Consider the following 8,304-nt stretch of genomic DNA (forward strand, 5'->3'; position numbering starts at 1 on the left):
TCCCAGATCTAAGAAAAGCCCTGTAATCAAGCCTAAGAAAAGAAAATGATCCAAGCCTGGCATGGTGGCTCACATCTGTAACCCCAGCACTTTGGGAGGCTGAGGTGGGTAGATCACCTGAGGTGATGAGTTTGAGACCAGCCTGGCCAACATAGTGAAACCCTGTCCCTACTAAAAATACAAAAAATTAGCTGAGTGTGGTGGTGGGCACCTGTAATCCCAGCTACTAGGGAGACTGAGGCAGGAGAATAGCTTGAATCCGGGAGGCGGAGGTTGCAGTGAGCCGAGATCATGCCATTGCACTCCAGCCTGGTCAGCAAGAGTAAAACAGCCCCCCCACCAAAAAGAAAAAGAAGAATAAAGAAAATGATCCAGACTTATCAAAGCCAAGACATATTCTGATGAAGTTATTGTGTTAAGGAAAAATAGCTAGACTTCCATTTCTATGTGGTTTTTTGTTTGTTTGTTTGTTTACATTTTCAACAGGGGCTTCTGCGATAGAATCCATCTGGTTAAGACATGACAGTGAGCCGGCCGGTGGTGCGTGCCAGCTACTCTCAAGAGGCTGAGGTGGGAGGATCACTTGAGCCCACGAGTTCTGAGCTATAGTGTGCTATGCCAGTCAGGTGTCTGCACTAAATTCAGCATCGATATGGTGACCTCCCGGGAGCGGGGGACAACCAGGTTGCCTAAGGAGGGGTGAACCAGCCCAGGTCGGAAACGGAGCAGGTCAAAACTCCCGTGCTGATCAGTAGTGGGATCTCGCCTATGAATAGCCACTGCACTCCAGCCTGGGCAACATAGCGAGACTCCATCTCTAAAAAAAAAAAAAAAAAAAATGACAGTGATTTTTTTTTTTTTATTTCATAGCTAAATTCACATTAAAGTAAAGAAAACCCTTCTAGGCCCAAAGCAAAGGGGAAACTAAAAATCAATTAAGAATGCTACAGCTGCTCTTGGGAAGGGATGGTTTCTAACCTCAGAAAACAAGGGGTTTCAGTTTTTAAGGACCAATCATGAAGAGATGGGTCCTTATATCTGCAAATATCTGGGAATCTGAAAGCCACATTACATGAAGCAAGGATCCCCCATGGACTACTTCCTTGATAAAAGAATGGACTGAAAGAAAAAGGTCTCATGAGCAAAATGAGATTTTGACAAAGCTTGGATGTCTTCGCCTGGGCTCTGGATGGAGAAAGTTTTTTTGGAGAAATTTTAACCTCGGGCCTGTCTTCATGCAGATTTGAGATTTTAGTTTACATGGCTGACATGGTTTAGAAAACCCAAGCCAAGAAATCAACATAAAAAGTAATACTAAACTGGTTTTGGCCTTGGGTCGCTTGGGAAAAGCAAAAGCTAAATTACTTTAAAGACTCACACTCTTAAGCCAGATGGACCAGGATTCCCCCAGCTAAAGCTGAGGTTGACATGTTTTTAATTAGATAAAATTAGCGGCTTTGCAGGGAAAAAAATTATATATATGTAAAACTGACCAACATTGACTACGAAAGAGAACATCTGAAGATCTAAATCATTAAAGAAATTGATTAGATCGTCGGCAAAACCTGAGTCCCGTCCTCTCCCTCTCCTCCCCTGGCAGCATGAGCTTCACCACCAGCTCCACCTTTTCCACAAACTACCGGTCCGTGGGCTCCGTCCAGGTGCCCAGCTACGGTGCCCAGCCGGTCAGCAGCACGGCCAGCGTCTATGCAGGCGCCGGGGGGCTCTGGTTCCCGCATCGCCGTGTCCCGCTCCACCAGCTTCTGGGGTGGCCTGGGGGCCGGGGGCCTGGCCTCGGGGATGGCCAGAGGTCTGGCAGGAACGGGAGGCATATAGAACGAGAAGGAGACCGTGCAACCTGGACACATACCTGGACAGAGTGAGGAGCCTGGAGACCGAGAACCGGAAGCTGGAGAGCAAAACCCAGGAGAACCTAGAGAAGAAGGGACCTCAGGTCAGAGACTGGAGCCATTACTTCAAGACCATGGAGGACCTGAGGGCTCAGATCTTTGCAAATACTGTGGACAACGCCTGCATCGTTTTGCAGATCCACAATGCGTGTCTTGCTGTTGATGACTTTAGAGTCAAGTACGAGACAGAGCTGGCCATGCGCCCGTCCGTGGAGAGCCACATCCACGGGCTCCACAAGGCCATCGATGTGGAGGCCCTGCTGAACACCAATGTCACTGGGCTGCAGCTGGAGACAGATCGAGGCTGTCAAGGAGGAGCTGCTCTTCCAGAAGAAGAACAATGAAAGGAAGTAAAAGGCCTACAAGCCCAGATTGCCAGCTCTAGGTTGACCGTGGAGGTAGATGCCCCCAAATCTCAGGGCCTCACCAAGGTCATGGCAGACATCTGGGCTCAATATGACAAGCTGGCTCGGAAGAACCAAGAGGAGCTGGACAAGTACTGGTCTCAGCAGACTGAGGAGAGCACCACAGTGGTCACCACACAGTCTGCTGAGGTTGGAGCTGCTAAGACGACAGAGCTGAGACATATGGTCCAGTCCTTGGAGATCAACCTGGACTCCAAGAAAAATATGAAGATCAGCTTGGAGAACTGCCTGAGGGAGGTGGAGGCCCGCTATGCTCTGCAGATGGAGCAGCTCAACGGGATCCTGCTGCACTTGGAGTCAGAGCTGGCACAGACCCAGGCAGAGGGACAGTGCCAGGCCCAGGAGTACCAGGCCCTGCTGAACATCAAAGTCAAGCTGGAGGCTGAGATCGCCACCTACCTCCGTCTGCTGCAAGATGGCGAGTACTTCAGTCTCGGTGATGCCCTGGACAGCAGGAACTCCATGCAAACCGTCCAAAAGACCACCACCCACTGGATAGTGGATGGCAAAGTGGTGTCTGAGACCAAGGACACCAAAGTTCTGAGACATTAGGCCAGCAGAAGCAGGGGACCCTTTAGAGAGCAGGATTCCAATGAAAAGTTCAGAGGTCGGCCGGGCGCAGTGGCTCACACTTATAATCCCAGCACTTTGGGAGGCCGAGGCAGGTGGATCACAAGGTCAAGAGATCGAGACCATCCTGGTCAACATGGTGAAACCCCGTCTCTACTAAAAATACAAAAATTAGCTGGGCATGGTGTTGTGCTCCTGTAGCCCCAGCTACTCGGGAGGCTGAGGCAGGAGAATTGCTTGAACCCAGAAGGCAGAGGTTGCGGTGAGCCAAGATCGTGCCATTGCACTCCAGTCTGGGTAACAACAGCGAAACTCCATCTAAAAAAAAAAAAGTTTAGAGGTCAAAAAAAAAAAGTTGATTTGTAGTATAAATCTACCTAACAAAGATAAAATTGATGGTTTTCATAGACAAGTTTACCCAATAATCAGTTTTTTTAAAATCTCATACAAACTTAAATTTCCAGAAAACAGAAAAAGGAAATATTGCCCAACTGACTTTATGTGGCAGGTATAAAATAACCTTTATGGGCCGGGCGCAGTGGATCATGCCTGTAATCCCAGCACTTTAGGAAGCCGAGATGGGTGGATCATGAGGTCAGGAGTTCAAGACCAGCCCGGCCAACATGGTGAAACCCCATCTCTTAAAAAAAATTTTTAATTTAATTAAAAAAATAAAAATATCCTTTATGGTAGACACTGCTAATTATCCTACTACCTATTCTCCCCTTATCTTTCACAGCAAAAGAAACTTTGCTTTTAAGTTCAAATAGAGGCCACACTTCCCAGCCTTCCTTGCAGCTGCATGTAGCCATGTGACTAAGTTCTAGCCAAGAGAAGTAGAAATGTTATATGCAACTTTTGATTCATGCTCGAAAGTCAGAGATATGCCATTTCTTCACCCTGCCACTTAGAAAGTAGATGAGCTGGCCGGGCACAGTGGCTTATGCCTGTAATCCCAGCACTTTGGGAGGCCGAGGCAGGCAGATCACAAGGTCAGGAGTTTGAGACCAACCTGGCCCACATAGTGAAACCTGGTCTCTACTAAAAATATAAAAATTAGCCAGGCATGGTGGCATACGCCTGTAATTCCAGCTTCTCAAGAGGCTGAGGTAGGAGAACCATTTGAACCCAGAGGGCGGAGGTTGCAGTGAGCCAAGATCGCCCCACTGCACTGCAGCTTGGGTGATAGAGTGAGACTTCCTCTCAGATAAATAAATATATAAAAGTAAATGAGCTATTTGGACCACACAAACTAGGAGTGGTTGAGCAGAAGCACCAAACCAGCCCTGGACCACCAACCTCCAGATAATACAGGACAGAGAAAAAACCTCTCTCATTCACATCGCCACTATGTTGGGTATCAGTTACATACAGCCAAACCCGTGTAACAGGTAGATCACCCTACATACCAACACCAGAAATGTATCGTGTGAGAAAGAAAAATTGACAGCCAATCTCAGTTATGATTATAGATGCAAAATCCTAAATAAACTGCTAGCAAATGGAACAAAGTATAATACTTAAGAAAAATTATGCCTAAATTGGGTTTATGCCATGATTGCAGGGATGATTTTAACTGTAGAAAATGCATTAATGTAAGTAGTCACACTAGGAGATTAAAAATTAAAACTGGTGGCTCACGCCTGTAATCCCAGCACTTTGGGAGGCTAAGGCAGGTGGACCACCTGAGGTCGGGAGTTCGAGATCAGCCTGGCCAACACGGAGAAACCCTGTCTCTACTTAAAAAAATACAAAAAAATTAGCCAAGCATGGTGGCGCATGCCTGTAATCCTAGCTACTAGGGAGGCTGAGGTAGGAGAATCACTTGAACCCAGGAGGCGAAGGTTGCGGTGAGCCGAAATTGCACCATTGCACTCCAGCCTGGGCAACAAGAGTGAAACTCCATCTCAAAAAAAAGAAAATACTAGGCCAGGCACGGTGGGTCACCCCTGTAATCCCAGCAATTTGGGAGGCCAAGGCAAGCAGATTACCTGAAGTCAGGAGACCAGCCTGACCAACATGGTGAAACCCCATCTTTGAAAAAAAGAAAAAATATATATATATATTAAATGATACAGACCTCAATGATAAGAAAGAAAGAAAATACATGAAGCAAATATGAACCAAAGGAAATATCGGGGAAGGAATTTTAATATTTTAGAAAAGAGGATACAAGAGGAAAAATATAAAAGACAATGAAGGACATAATACAAGAATATACAGGCCGGTCACAGTGGCTCACACCTGTAATCCCAGCACTTTGGGAGGCTGAGGCGGGTGGATCACGAGGTCAAGAGATCGAGACCATCCTGGCCAACATGGTGAAACCCCATCGCTACTAAAAAATACAAAAATTAGCTGTGCATGGTGGCATGTGCCTGTAGTCCCAGCTACTCTGGAGGCTGAGGCAGGAGAATGCTTGAACCCAGGAGGTTCCAGTGAGCCAAGATCGCACCACTGCACTCCAGCCTGGCACCTGGCGACAGAGCGAGACAACTGTCTCAAAAAACAAAAAAGAGTATACAAGCACTAGGAACATAAAAGCACCTACTCATATAGCCTCAAATATATAAAACAACTGATAAAATTCCTAAGGCTGGATGTGGTGGCTCATGCCTATAATCCCATCATTTAGAGAGGCCTAAATGGGAGAATCGTTTGAGCCCAGGAGTTCCAAGACCAACCTGGGCAGAATAGTGAGAACTCATCTTGAACTCTTGACCCTTTTTTTTTTTTTTTTTTTGAGACTGAGTTTCACTCTGTAGCCCAGGCTAGAGTGCCGTGGTGTAATCTCGGCTCACTGCAACCTCTGCCTCCCGGGGTCAAGGAATTATCCTGCCTCAGCCTCCTGAGTAGCTGGGATTATAGGCACGTGCCACCATGCCCCCCTAATTTTTGTATTTTTAGGAGAGACGGGGTTTCACCATTTTGGCCAGTCTGGTCTCGAACTCCTGATCCACCTGCCTCGGCCTCTCAAAGTGCTGGGATTACATTCATGAGCCACTGCGCCAAGCAAGACCTCATGTCTATTTTTTTTTAATTAAATTAAATCAAAAATTAAAAACAAAAAATGTTTTCTGGAAGAAATAGATTACTTATGGTTAGATATTTTTTTTTCTTTTTTTTTTTGAGACGGAGTTTCACTCTTGTTACCCAGGCTGGAGTGCAATGGCGATCTTGGCTCACCACAACCTCCGCCTCCTGGCTTCAAGCAATTCTCCTGCCTCAGCCTCCTGAGTAGCTGGAACTACAGGCACGCGCCACCATGCCCAGCTAATTTTTTGTATTTTTAGTAGAGACGGGGTTTCACCATGTTGACCAGGATGGTCTCGATCTCTTGACCTCATGATCCACCCGCCTCAGCCTCCCAAAGTGCTGGGATTATAGGCGTGAGCCACTGCTCCTGGCCACGGTTAGAGATTTTTATATACCCTTCCCTGAAACTGGTTGATCAAAAAGACAAAAATAAGCAGAGGTATAAAATAGCTGTGTAATATCATTGGTAAATTAAGCTATTGGGCCAAGCATAGTGGCTCACGCATGTACGTTCTGGACCTTGGGAGTCCATAGTGGGCGGATCACCTGAGGTCGGGAGTTTGAGACCAGCCTGGCCAACATGGCAAAACCCTATCTCTACCAAAAATCCAAAAATTAGTCAGGCACGTGGCACACACCTGTAGTCCCAGCTACTAGGGAGGCTGAGGCAGGAGGATGGCTTGAACCCAGGAGGCAGAGGTTGCAGTGAGCCAAGATTGCACCACTGCACTCCAGCCTGGGTAACCCACAAGACTCTATCTCAACAACAACAAAAATCAAGCTATTGGGGTATGTAGAATTTCACATATTTACATATCCTTTTCTAGCATGTATGGATCAGGTAATATGGAATATGTTTGATACTACAAAGAAACCCTTGAAAATTTCAGGGGCCGGGCGTGGTGGCGCAAGCCTGTAATCCCAGCACTTTGGGAGGCTGAGGCGGGTGGATCACGAAGTCAAGAGATCGAGACCATCGTGGTCAACATGGTGAAACCCCGTCTCTACTAAAAATACAAAAAATTAGCTGGGCATGGTGGTGCGTCCCTGTAATCCCGGCTACTTAGGAGGCTGAGGCAGGAGAATTGCCTGAACCCAGGAGGCAGAGGTTGCAGTGAGCTGAGATCATGCCATTTTTTGCACTCCAGCCTGGGTAACAAGAGGGAAATTCCGTCTCAAAAAAAAAAAAAGTTTTTTTCAAAGATTCACTATTATCAAATTAAGGTCAGATGTGTTGGCTCCCACCTATAATCCCAGCATTTTGAGAAGCTGAGGCGGGAGGATGGCTTGAGCCTAAGAGTTCTAGGCTGCAGGCTGGGCGTGGTGGCTCACGCTTGTAATCCAAGCACTTTGGAGGCCAAGGCGGGCGGATCACCTGAGGTCGGGAGTTCAAGACCAGCCATGATCAACATGGTGAAACCCCCGTCTTTAAAAAATAAAGAATTATAGGCTGTAGTGAGTTATGATTGTGTCATTGCACTCCAGCCTGGGCAACAGAGTAAGACATTGTCTCTTAAAAAAGAAAAAAAGTTTGTATTATTATACAGATTATGTTTTCTGACTGTAATGCAATAAAAAATTTAAATTAATAGATAATAAAATAGTTTTTAAATAAACCACCCCAAAAAACTAAAAACAGCCCAATGTTCACCAATAGGAGTACAGAAAAATAGGGTATTTTCATACGATGAAATATGATAGAGAAGTGAAAATGAATGAACTCCATCAATATGAATCTTAAATAAATGGCTTATTTTAAATAAGAAAGTTGCAGAAGCATTTATACATTATGATACCATTTATGTAAAGTGCAAAAACATGCAATACTTAATAATATATTGTTTAAAAATTAGCTGGGTGTGGTGGCATGCACCTGTAATCCCAGCTACTCCTGAGGCTGAGGCAAGAGAATCACTTGAACTTAGGAGGCGGAGGTTGCAGTGAGCTGAGATTGTGCCACTGCACTCCAGTCTGGGCAACAGAGCAAGACTCCATCTCAATAATAATAACAGTAATATATTGTTTAGAGATGTGTACACATGTGAACAAACTTTTTTTTTTTTTTTTTGAGACCGAGTTTCTCTGCTGTTACCCAGGCTGGAGTGCAATGGCAAAATCTCGGCTCACCGCAACCTCCACCTTCTGGGTTCAAGCAATTCTCCTGCCTCAGCCTCCCGAGTAGCTGGGACTACAGGCGTGCACCACCATGCCCAGCTAATTTTTGTATTTTTAGTAGAGATGGGGTTTCACCCCATTGACCAGGATGGTCTCAGTCTTTTGACCTCGTGATCCACCCGCCTCGGCCTCCCAAAGTGCTGGGATTATAGGCGTGAGCCACCACACCCGGCCAAACAAAAACTTTT

The 8,304-nt window shown here is 46.1% G+C and overlaps 1 pseudogene; it reads left to right on the forward strand.

The window, feature by feature from the left end:
• Window positions 1–1,562: 1,562 nt before the first annotated feature.
• On the forward strand, window positions 1,563–2,934 carry LOC100390950 (keratin, type I cytoskeletal 18 pseudogene; annotated as a pseudogene).
• Window positions 2,935–8,304: the final 5,370 nt, after the last annotated feature.

The sequence above is a fragment of the Callithrix jacchus genome, chromosome 18 (assembly GCF_049354715.1).
Source record: "Callithrix jacchus isolate 240 chromosome 18, calJac240_pri, whole genome shotgun sequence".
NCBI lineage: Eukaryota > Metazoa > Chordata > Mammalia > Primates > Cebidae > Callithrix > Callithrix jacchus.